Below are 13,339 nucleotides of genomic sequence, written 5' to 3'. Positions count from 1 at the left end.
TGAGTTTCACTGACTTTGTCCACGTGGAGACACACAACAAAACCGTTTCCGCTTGCTTCCTTTCTGGGGGAAAATCGCGCCAAATTGAATATTCAATCGAGAACAATTTTTCCTGCTTTTCCTTCTTTCGCTATTGACACTTGGTAATCGATTTGAATTTTATTTACTGTCTACTTTAAGGCGATTTCTCACAGCGAAATCCTGAAGGGAGAAAATAAGCATAAATTTGGGAGTTTACAGGTTCACCGAACAAGGTGTTTATAATTTCTGATAAAAAAGTGCGCCCTCCTTGACCATCGCTTAATTGAAATATCGTGTTGTCCAAGGCAGATTTTTTTACTTTACTTTCACTCTCTCCTGACTCGTCTTAAAACATGAAAAAGAAATTAAAAAGTTTTCCACCCCCCTTCGGAAACACGCTTTTCACCTCAGCTCGAAAGTTTCTCGAAGGCAATCTCCGTTATTAGCCCCCGGTGGTGGTCACCACTGTGTGCAGAAGAAGGAGAATACCTTCGTCATACTTAGCAGCCTCCTCCCAGGAGTTGCTCTGCTCACTTTATGGAAGGTGATATTCACTTTTTTATCACTTTCACACTTTGGCAGTGGGGTTGGGGAATTGTTTTTGGAGACGTTGCAGTTGGTGGTGGTTTGAGGTGGGAAAGTATCCCTTGATTTGAGCATATTTTTTTGAATTTAAGAGAAATTTAATTTAAACTGTTAATTTTATTTATCAAAAAATACTCAAACCTAGCTTAGCGATTTTACTTTTATCCTATAAACATATAAAAAAAAAACAATAGCTTATAGGACCATTTAAAGAAAAAAGATTTTTTGCTGTTGCTGTTGCTGTTGCTGTTGCTAAATTTTATTTATCAAAAAATACTCAAACCTAGCTTAGCGATTTTACTTTTATCCTATAAACATATAAAAAAACAATAGCTTATAGGACCATTTAAAGAAAAAAGATTTTTTGCTGTTGCTGTTGCTGTTGCTGTTGCTGTTGCTGTTGCTGTTGCTGTTGCTGTTGCTTTTGCTGTTGCTTTTGCTTTTGCTTTTGCTTTTGCTTTTTTTTTTGAGGTAATTTGAATTAAGTTTAATAAACGAAATAATTGAAATCTAAGCCAAGGGTTCTCGACAAACTCTGTTAACCAACCCCCCACAAAGGTAGCCAGGTCATGCCAGCAGCCCTACACACCACCCGCTCCTTGAAGGACAAACTTTTCCACCCGGGCAAGGTTCCCGCTGGCAAGACTGGCGCGCCGTAATGTCGATAAAAAACAATGACACGGCGACATCTCAGCAATCGGCGCCAGTCCAACGAAGGTGAAGTAAAACACGGAAAAGCTACTAACTGGAGCACGTGGAGACTGAGCCCAAGACGTTGATGGTGGTGGTGTAACAACGCACAGTAGGCCAAGTGTGAACGACGGAAAAAAGTTTTCTCGTTCGGGCAGCTTCCGGGGGTGAAAAAACGGAAAAGTTTTGGGTCCAAGTAGGCGATCGGGGAAGTTGTTAAAAAAAGTGCGCAGTCATGGATGGGTGGTCAAGGGAAAACATGCGGGAAATCGATGAAATGATATTCAATTTGAAATTTTGGAATGTTTTATTTTTCTGCAAAATTGTGTCAAGTTTACAACTTTGTTTTTATTTTCGAGGAAAAAGGCAAATCAGAAATATAATAAATTTGCAAGAAATTTCTAAAACCTGATAAATCACCTCAAATCCTCCTCATTCATTCAGAACAAGAAACGTCAAATTTCAAACCCTCACCCAAATCCAATACCTCACCACAATCACAATCCTTTTTCGCCCGAAATCCAAACAAACAGACAAAACTCAATTTCAATCAGCCCACGCGGTGGGTGGCCAGGACCAAAAGGATTCACGGAGCACTTTGTGTGTCATCACGTGTCCCCTCGAATCGACCAACCGGTCATCGGGGGAAGGATCACATCAACACGCAACCTCCACGGGACATCGTCGTTGAGTCCATCAACGTCGTCGACTTCGGACAGGAAATTAGATTCCTCCGGAGGCATTTGGCAGCCCTTGGTGGCTAAGTCCTGCTTCAGGAGTGTGTTGAACCTCTTTAAGACGGAGTTACCGTAAAGTGGTGTGAAATTATTGTTTTTTCGTTTATTTATCATACTTTCAAAATGTACCTTGTAAAATTTCATAAAGTTCAATTCAATTTCTTTCAACGGTCTTCAAAAATGTTTTTTTTTTCGTATTTTCCAAACCCTTGGCTACGGGAACAATCGGAAACTGGACACCGTCCATTGTGACACAACGCGCGCTGCATTCCTAGGGTGAGGGGTTGATGAAAGCCCCGAAAAAGGATACACTTTCGGGCTCTATTGAAATGTTCTTTTTCATCCCCGCCTCCCTCCCGCGCAGTTTTCTTCTGTTGTTCAAGCCATGGGAAAGAGGGTATGAAAAGTGGAAAATTCCTTTTTCATTAAGACGGCCACCGTCTTTTGTTGTGGCGGAAGAACGGTGACAAACCAATCCACCGGGCGATCCCCGAGAGTTGAATCCTTTTTTCTGTCTTCTTTTCTTCTTGAACCTGTGAGATATGACAGGACAATCGAAACCGAGAAACCGGAATGAATGGAAATCATATCTGTGTGTGGACGACGTTGCTGTTTTGTGTGGGATCTGGGGGATTCGGATTCGCAGCAACAATGTGGGAGATTCTTGCCCTTTGGCACTTGGGGGATGAAAAAAAGGATTTTCGTCTTCATCGAGAATTGTGTGTGGGAGTCACGTGCTTTGTGTTATCGGAAGGTGTTACTGGCGATTCAAGAGAAAATTTTGCCTTTCGGTTCAAAACATTTATAAACTTCTATAGAATTTCAAGAAAACAACATTTGCATTTAACTTTTTTTGTTGAACCATTGCTGCACAAGCGTTTTTATACGTTGATCATGTTGTAAATTTTGTCAATTATTAACATTTTGATCAAAAAACCATAATTAGAGGGTGACGAATGGGAATTCGCGGGAAAAATATGCAGGGAAATTTTAAACTTATGAATATCGAAGCAAAATTATAAAAACCAATCAGAAAAACATTTCAAAAATTCTAAATTGTTTAGAACATTGGATGGTTAATATTCTATAACGTCTTGATTTGAATTCCCAGACGCTTTGAAACCCGGACACTTCATCTTGTTTTATCAACTATTTGGATATAAGTTCATATTTTGAATGTCAAAACTGTGTAATTTGATGAATTCCAACGTAAACTTTCTTTTAAAGTTTGTTTGAACGCCGTAGTTAATGTCAAAACAATAAAATAAAATTATAAGTTTACCAAGAATGCGAAACATTTCACTGAAATATTTCATAGGCGTCCGAAGCACCGGGAAGCAGGGATGCCAGGTCTGGTGGAAGTCAAATCCGTAGACTTGTTAAAAAATCCAGGTGGTTGGTGTCTCGGGAACCCAAAATATTTTTATTCTAGCTAGGGTAGCCCGGGTCAAAAAAATAAAAATTGCACAAATCAAAAAGTATATGAGATTGCCATAAAGAGTACTCAAAATGGGGCCTCCAGCCCAAATTTCAGCCCATTTGGTTGAAAATTGGCTTGCCTTGAGCAGGAACAAGTTTAAATGGGAATTAACCCGTAAAACTTGAGCAATTGGGTACATTGCTCTGTACAAGTCTGTCGTTGAAATTTACCGACTTTTGCATACCATGGAGTCAAAGAGGATGGTCTGGGGAACAATTCCTCTGAAGGGTGCAAGATGATCCGAAGCCTCTAATCTTGCCTAGAAGCAGATTCATTCCGGCGTCGCTGAAATTCGCATGGTCCCAGCAAAATGTACAGGGATAAATCAAAGCACACTAAGAAGGCTGCCTCGATCAGAGGACGCCACATGTTAATCAGCCACCGCGTGGCGGGAGGCTATCTGGAAATTGGGGTTTAAAATGATATTTTACGTTTATAAAGTATTTTTGCACAAATATCTGACTAAATATAATGTTATAACATTGACCAAACCACTTTTAAAGCCACAATTGGAGAAACCCTCCCGCCACGTGGTGGCTGATTAACATGTGGCGTCCTCTGATCGAGGCAGCCTTCTTAGTGTGCTTTGATTTATTCCTGTACATTTTGCTGGGACCATGAGAATTTCGGCGACGCCGGAATGAATCTGCTTCTAGGCAAGATTAGAGGCTTCGGATCATCTTGCACCCTTCAGAGGAATTGTTCCCCAGACCATCCCCTTGGACCCCATGGTATGCAAAAGTCGGTAAATTTCAACGACAGACTTGTACAGAGCAATGTACCCAATTGCTCAAGTTTTACGGGTTAATTCCCATTTAAACTTGTTCCTGCTCAAGGCAAGCCAATTTTCAACCAAATGGGCTGAAATTTGGGCTGGAGGCCCCATTTTGAGTACTCTTTCGGGCAATCTCATATACTTTTTGATTTGTGCAATTTTTATTTTTTTGACCCGGGCTAAGCTAGGGGTTATAGTATTTCCCAAACAAATAGTTTTCTTTTTAAAGATTTTTTTACTAAAATTGAATTAAGGTTTTATCAAGAAAAAAATAATTTCAAATTTCATGCCTAATTTTACTATATTTCCACAGTTGTGCTAGTGTACATAAACTACAGATTATAAATGATTTTTCGAAAATATGTTTTTTTATGATTTTATGTGCATATGTCCGTTATGATGGTTATGATACATTGTGCCGTGACAGAATGACGTTTCTTTTTTTCAGTTTTTTGCTGTAACTCGGAAATTTCAAAGAAAACATCCTCAATATCGTTACAGATTCTGAAAGTAAATATTATATTCTATTTTCTGGACATGATATGCTTTGGAAAAATGTATCCTGACCACCGGATATGTTTCAGGATTTCAACATATCTTTCGCCATTAAATCAAGTTTTAAAATTTTCCTACTGGTATACTAGCCCGGAGAATGTGTCTTATAAACACATGGAAATGTATTTTAATGTTGAGTTTATTGCACTCCTATTTTCAAGACAACTCTGATTTTTATTACAAAAAATGATTTACTATAATTTGTTAGGTACCCTATTTAGAAAAAAATGGCAACATTAACATTGAATTTATGTGTATTACATAAAAAATATGTCCACAGTCTTATTCCCATCATTGATGTATAATTTGATAAACCTTCATAATACATATAATATTACTTAAATGACATTTGCAACGTTTTCAAGTGGTCAATAGTCGAAATTTTTTATCTTTCGAATGAACTATTCGATTGATTTGGTGTTTTCGGAAATGCATTTTAGACCTGCCCAGCTGTTTTGCAATCATTAGTTTTAAAAATATCTAAGTACTGACGGCTTTTTTTTTCGCTGAAAAAAACTTTTGCCTCACTTTTGCAGTAATGTACAACGGAAATTCACTAAAAATCAAAATATTTTTTAATCGATCGCAGGCATGCTATATATGATTTTTAACTCTAACAAAAAAAAATACACATTTTTATAATTAACTTTTGAATAACCAAAATTTGCATTTAAATTTTTCCAAAAAAACGTATGTTTGGCCGTGACTTATACAATTTTCACACAAATATTAAACATTTTCAACTTCATTTTGGCCGTGACTTATACAATTTTCACACAAATATTAAACATTTTCAACTTCATTTTTGAAAGTAGAATCGAAAAGCAGTTTTTAGAAATTTTGATAAAGATTTTAAAATGCAAAATTTTTCTTCATAAGTTATTTTTTTTAGTTTTTATTTAAGTACAATTTTTTTATAAAATCGTCTTAAAAAACAGTTTGTCTTTTCGTTCTTGCGATACAGCCACTTAAATATAAAAAATAAAAAAGATAGTTTTCAAAATGTCACCCGAACAGCACGATTTTTTTTATTCAAATCTTAAGATAGCCCTTTCATTCATTAAATATTATCTAAATTTAGAAAATTTTAAATTTTCCGCAAATGCTTAGCCAGGGCTACCTAACATCCGGCAGCGAAGGCATTTTATCTGGCCTACGGCGGTTTTCGAAAATTGTTTGTGTAGACCGTTCATGAAAATTATATTAATGTCATAAATTAAAAAAAATAATCAATTATATGATATTTTTTTTAACATTTTTAACAAAACATTTATTGAAACATTTATATGAATTTTGTTTTTATCTTTTTTATGTACAAAAAAAAATCAGGGACGTGCTGGTATGGAGAAAAGTTACAAAATGTCTATATATTTTTTTTAGTTTTTACATGGATTTCAGGTTGTGGGATATTACAGCGTTATTTTGCCAAAATTAACACATTTGAGCAATTCTCTACGGAATCGGTCTTTTTTCTTTAATTTTAATTTTTGTATTTTTTAATCCGGCTGAAACTTTATTGGTGCCTTCGGTATGCCCAAAAAAACCATGTTGCATCATTAGTTCGCTCATATAATTTTCCATACAAATTTGGCAGCTGTCCATACAAAAATGATTTATGAAAATTCGAAAATCTGTATCTTTGGAAGGAATTTTTTAATCGATTTGGTGTCTTCGGCAAAGTTGTAGGTATGGATAAGTTCGACACTGTAAAAATATGGTAGTTGGTAAAAAAAATTTAGTGATTTTCTACTTCACTTTTTGTCATTAAAACATGACTTGCAAAAAAACATTTTTTTTTTATTTTTTTATTTTCTGATATGTTTTAGGGGATATCAAATGCCAACTCTTCATTCATCGGTCTTTTTTTTAATCAAGAGCGACAAAGTTCAAAAATGCAAAATATAGAGAATTTGCTCAGCTTTTCAAAAATATTTTTTTCAAGAGTGGGCACTAATTTAAAAAAAAATAACTGCTACTATTTTCAAAAAAGTTTCCTGAAAATTGCTATAATTTGAAAACGTTGCACTTTATCAAAATGTAACTAAAGTTTTTTGATTGCAAATTTGATTTTATATCGAAAAATTAAGTTGACAAATTTTTGTGACCAATATTTTGATTTTTTGAAAAAATCCGTATTGATTAAAAAATGTATAACTGGCTCAAAGATTTTTTTCTGGAAATTTCTGAAGAGTTAGCATTTGATGTCCCCTAAAACATATCAGAAAAAAATAATGTTTTTTGCAAGTCATGTTTTAATGACAAAAAGTGAAGTAGAAAATCACTAATTTTTTTTACCAACTACCATATTTTTTCAGTGTCGAACTTATCCATACCTACAACTTTGCCGAAGACACCAAATCGATCAAAAAATTCCTTCCAAAGATACAGATTTTCGAATTTTCATAAATCATTTTTGTATGGACAGCTGCCAAATTTGTATGGAAAATTATATGGACAAACTAGTTATACAAAATGGGGAAATATTAAGGAGGGCGCAAAATTGATGCTTCGCCAAGGGCCCCTTGGACCCAAGGTGCATCCCTGAAGAAAAGTGACATTTTTCGTAGAGCAAAAGTTACTAAAAATGACCTCATGAACACGCGAAAAAAATATGTGGAATTTTCACTTGTAACCTTTTCTTAGAGAAAGTTACTCAAAACCTTATACAATATTCCTATGCTCAATTTTTGTTAAATTTTTTGATCCGGAGAATAACTAAGTATAACATCGCAAAGCGCTAGGAGTTGACTCCGAAAAGAAACAGGATGTTTTGGGATTTTTTTTTGTTTCTTGGGCCCAATACACACCACATGTTCCAATTTCAATCCAAATTAGCCTTTTAACTCAAGTTTAACTTATGTTACGATTTTGTTTTAAATTATTTATTAATGTTTTATGTACACCAACATAATTATTTTTCAATCATCGACTTGACGTGACCTCAACCCACTAGATCGATTACTTATCTATCCAGGTTTTTAAGCGAAGATGGCGTTCGAATGTTGAACGTCCCAAATATCAAAATCGCGCAAGAGCACCAACATTAGAAAAAAATGCGGCTGTCATGCCATGGCACACTTTTTTCGTAATGTTGGTACCACTGCGTGATTTTGACATTTCGGGCGTTCACCATTCGAACGCCAAAAGCTGGATAAGCTGCACTGGATTTCAGCCATCGCCTCATTTCTCCCATTTCTCCTAAACGACTTTTCATTTTAACGTTCCTCAAAACTTCTTCTCTAAAACAGATTGTTCAAAACGTTTTCATAAAGCATTTTTATCACGCAAAAATATAATTTCACGTCCTTCATACAATTATCAGCCTGCATGAAAATCCGTAGATTTTGGAGATCAATCCGTACATCCGTAGAAATGGCTGAAATCCGTAGATCTACGGAGAAATCCGTAGATATGGCATCCCTGCCGGGAAGGCAAAGCAGAAATTTATGGTTTTGATTTCCTTTTTTGTAAAAATTATCGATTATTTTGATGTTAACAGCTTATTTGAAACCTAAAGAATGTTACTCACTAACATTTAAGTCCAAATTTGTGCGATTCATTAGAAAAATCGAGTGTCCGGGATTCGAAGCAAAAGCATCCGGATTTCGAATCAGCCCTTTATCAGTTTCCGGGACTTGAAGCAAAACAAGTCATTTTAATTTTCAAATTCTGATGAAAAGTTGTTAAACAAGACATATTTTGCATGCATTCTCTTAAAACTGACTGTTTAAACTACATCCTGATGATGTTTATACATTTCCAACATATTACATGATTTTTTTCCAGCTATAACACAAATGATATGCTACGAAGTGTCCGGATTTCGAATCATGACGTTATATATCGCTTGATATATATATCAATATCGCTTGATATATCAAGCGATATTGATTAGCACTCAAACATGATTAAAAAATGATTACCAAAAGCATAAAAATGAAATTTAATATTTTTTTAAGGTTGATTTTTTTATTTTTCATGGTTAAGGGGTCATCCATAAATGACGTATCCCTGGAAAATCTAATAAATCACATAAACTAGAAGAAAAATTATCGTAAAATTACATTACTCATAGATCAAGTATTAGATAACGAAAAAAAAATCGAAAACCTGGGAAGAACATTTCTAACTGTTGGAGTGTTGTTCAACAACAGAAAAACAAGCGCTTTTCCCAGCGTTTAAAATATCAAAGGGATGTTAAAAAACATTGTAACTGAGTGCAACAACCAGTTTGGAAACCTCTTGGCGAACAAAGTGTGCTACTTGGGTGATCCGAAGGTTTGTATGGGATAATTGCATCCTGAACAAAAAAAAACGGATATTTAATTTTCTTTCGTCTGACATCAAATTGGTGTTTTGCAATCCCATTTTATTCAAATTAGAAAAGTTGATTGCATTTAAACTTAAAAAATATTTCATTACCGCAATTTTGTAGACCATCTTGGATTTAGACATTTCAAATCACTTTAGCGTACACCCAGAACTGGGCATTGGCATACGAGAGGATAAAGAGCACGATTCGGTAGTAAAATGGTACTGTGTGCGGACGGAGAGGATAAATCCCGAAATTGCCGTGAGTACTTTACTCATGGTTCATTATCCAAAAAAGTTCATCCATCAAAAAAAAAAGTACCGGTATCGAGATTCGAACCCAAGACCTTCGGCTTATTGAACCGTGCCTTTGCCGTATAGGCCACCAAGGTTCGGTGACTAAGTGGCGGTCATTTGTCCATATAAGCCACTCAATAGGATGAACTCGTCAATGAACGAATGAACACCCGAGAGGTCTTTACTCACGCAAAATAGTACTTTCCTCACGTTCCTTTTCGGGAGGACTTTCCCCTCGTTCTTTAACTTTGGTATAGGGGTCATACTATAGTATAGGGGTCATACAAAAGCTCGACAGTAAGAAATATAACAACAACACTTTTTTTCGTAATTCGATTTTCCGAAGTATAAATATTTCCAAGACCTTCGGAAAATCGAGTCTAGACTGTAAATATTGGAACAAATTAACAGAAAAGTTGAGGGCAGCGAATGACCTAATTTTCTTGCCAACTGCCAGAAATAGATGCATTAACAACAACAACCCAAAACTGTGTAAATTTTCAATGAATGGTTTTTTTATTTTGTTCAATCTTCAACATTAAAAAATAATCAGCGACATACGCTTCTAACAAAATCAGTCTAATTAAATACAACTTGTTTCTTTACGAATATTCAAACGAGCATTCTTCTTATATTATCGCCAAAATTCACAGCACAATTAGACGAAAGCATGTATTCTTCGTTATTCTTTCCCCTTATCAGAAACTTTGTTCAAATTCACGTCAAATTGATTAAATTTTGAACAAAACCATAAGTTCTTTTGTTTCTAATTTAGTAGCAGGAATTGGAAAATTACTATTCGATTAGTAGTTAAATCAATCCAAACAAAAAATAGTTTTCTTAAAATATCTTCTGCCTAACGAATTGTTTGAGAAAGGTTCAACGAAAACAAATAGTTTCAAAATCTGTTTTGTAGAAAATTTTCAACAGGCAGAGTTAAATATTTTTAAAAATATTACGAAAGTCATTGAAGTCTTATGCCATTGAGACAGAGGAGATTATTGCACTCGATTGTAATATTTCATTTGTTATTTCTCAACTCACAATCGAGATTCCTCGATCGAAATATTTTCATCGTAATTTGTCAATGTTACATCGCAATTCACAGTATTATTTTTTAGTTCAGACTCGATTGTCCAAGTTTCACTTTCCCAAAGATCCCCGGGACAAATATTTTTTTTAAATATTCGCTCAATATTCTTGATAGGAACTGTGTGTAATCTAATGATGATTTTCTTTTTTTATGTTTTAAGCAAAAAATTCAGATAAAGAGTTCAAACTAATCGGAGTTCTTTTTCCTATAGTGGATCCGCTGAAAGGTTTTTGATGAAAAATTCAATGAAATCTCTATTTCAAGCATGTTTTATCTACAAATCGTTTAATTGGCATGTTCAGCATCATTTAAAACAATGTTGACTGACATTGAATTGACCTTTTCACCAAAATAAGTGTTTTGAGTTCGACATCTGAAATCAGCCATGGCCACTAGCATTTTCACAACAAAACTGCATTTATATTCTATGATTGAATTAACTATCCATTTTTTTTTTTGACTGATTATATAACTTCATAAAGTCGAAATAATGTAAGTTTAAGGAACTTTACTTAAATAAAGCGAAGAACTGCTCATTTTTTAGCAAAAATTCCCCCTGTCTAATATAAAACAACGAAAATCCAAACTTTTCCAATATTTAAGCAACATTTTCTCATAAACGCACAAAAAATGCTTGATGTAATCAACCTAAACGATTTTTTTTTGAATTATAGCTCTTTTCATGTTAAAAGTACCAAAAATGCTGAAGCCGTCAGAATTTATAGAAAAAGGGTCCATAACAGGCAATAAAAACTTTTTTTCCAAATGGCTATTTTTTTGCTTAAAAGCAAATGATTGATGAAACAGCAATACAATAGTCAGAATTGTTCAAAAGACTTCAGATTTCATTGTGCTTAAAATATTGAAAAATTGTGAAAAATGCGCTTCGTCTCTACTAGGGGGTCCACTAATGGTTAAAATAATTAATATAAAATAGTTTCTTAATTTCGTGAATTGTCAGACTCTAATAGTGAGCCTAGTCATGTTTTTGTATTCTGAACTTTGAATTTAACTGAATATTGTATAATCCTATTAGATAAATTGATTTTGTTCAATCAAGATACAGTTCATAACAACATAAATATTTCATAAGATTTAAAGACGGATAATAGTTCCTGCTAGATTTTTCATTTATTCTTACATGAAATTTAAAAATAATTAAAATGCTAATAGGAAACCATCTGCTAACAAGGTCCTGTGGCGCAATGGATAACGCGTCTGACTACGGATCAGAAGATTCCAGGTTCGACTCCTGGCAGGATCGAAAACTTTTTTGCTTGCCAACGCAGCTAACACAGAGGTGGGTGTAAGAAAAGAATCAACAAGCATATCGCACAGTGACATAGGTGAAAGGTGAGATAGGGAATTAGTTCTTATGTTTGACACGTTAACATTTCGGTCCTATTTCCATCTCATTCGCATTTTTAACACTTCTTGAACAATTTATTTGGTTAACTTTGGCCACAAACTAGTCCATCCTACTAATTCCTACTGTAATCATCTACTGTACACACCAATTTCTCATTACTGAATTCAGTTAAATTTACTGAAATCTGCACTACTGAAATGTTCAGTAAATGAAAACATGCTGAAATTTCAGCAAACTTTGACAGCTCCATACAAATTTTAACTGAAATTCAGCGAAAAACTAACTGGAAATTTCAATAGAGAAATTTTCAGTGAATATTAACTGAAAACGAAAATTAGAATTTGCTTTGTACTCTTTTTGTTTACAAATCCACATTGGCTCAGTCTTTTATAAGCTGCAATTTTACGTCAAACTGCTGATATGCCAAAATTAGGTGCTAGATGGAACTACTTACATGATGTTCCTTCCTCTAATATATGTTTCGCGTGTTTGGACCTCTGATAAAGTCCGATGCTTCTTTACAGATAGATAGTCAAAAAATGTTCATGTCAGAAGTGGGATTCGAACCCACGCCTACAGAGTAGACTACGACCTGAACGTAGCGCCTTAGACCGCTCGGCCATCCTGACTTGTATTTGATTTGGATTAATGGCAGTGATGATGTTTTTGACGAAAACGTTTTGTATCAATGAAATTTAATAAATAAACAATAATAGGAATCGATTATCCGAAGGCCTAGGAAAAATATCACTTCAGATAATCAATCCTACGTATAATCGTATCACGAAAAAAATATTTTTTTTTGCTGTCTTATTTTTGATTGCAGAGCTTTAGTAGGACACCTAAACTACTCAGAAGTGATTTAGAATTTTTAACGTTGCACATCAACCAGAGCTATTGCAAAACTACGGGAACTATCGCTATATTTTTTTTATATTCCCATAATGTACTGTCTACCAAATATTTTGCAAGAAAATTTTACTATTGCTACAATAAATTGTTGCAGGAATGGGTTTGACAATTTTGGAATATGAAGACAACAACTTTCTTGGTAGCTGTGCACCCTTAAATCCAAGATGGCGAGATGAAAAAATACATTTTGTAATTTAATAGGCAATCAACTATTAAAATTTGACTAAAATAGGGTAACAGAACTCGAATTTTAAGTTACAAGTAAGAAAATAAAAAAAAATACGAAAAACATTTGTTTTTGTTCATGGTTTGATCGTCCAAAGTTCTATACAAATTTCCGGATAATCGATCTTCGGATAACCTAAATTTCGGATTTTCGTTGGGCACTTTTTTAGTTTGTACCCAGTTGGTTGGTCAAAGTCAAACTAAAAAGTGAAGAACTGTCACTTTTTACACGGCGCTCACGCATACTATCAAAACAAACGTTTGGTAGTATGTGTGAACTCCGTGTAGA

The 13,339-nt window shown here is 34.5% G+C and overlaps 2 non-coding genes across 2 annotated transcripts; one reads left to right on the top strand and one right to left on the bottom strand.

Annotated features, from left to right (window-relative positions):
* Positions 1–11,735: 11,735 nt before the first annotated feature.
* On the top strand, positions 11,736–11,808 carry Trnar-acg. The gene has a single exon. It is a non-coding gene; the product is annotated as a tRNA-Arg (tRNA).
* A 651-nt stretch (positions 11,809–12,459) lies between these two features.
* Positions 12,460–12,542, bottom strand: Trnal-cag. Its single transcript has one exon. It is a non-coding gene; the product is annotated as a tRNA-Leu (tRNA).
* Between the last annotated feature and the right edge of the window lie 797 nt (positions 12,543–13,339).

The sequence above is a fragment of the Culex quinquefasciatus genome, chromosome 1 (genome assembly GCF_015732765.1).
Source record: "Culex quinquefasciatus strain JHB chromosome 1, VPISU_Cqui_1.0_pri_paternal, whole genome shotgun sequence".
In the NCBI taxonomy this organism is placed as follows: Eukaryota; Metazoa; Arthropoda; class Insecta; order Diptera; family Culicidae; genus Culex; species Culex quinquefasciatus.
This window is presented reverse-complemented; position numbering and strand designations above follow the sequence as displayed.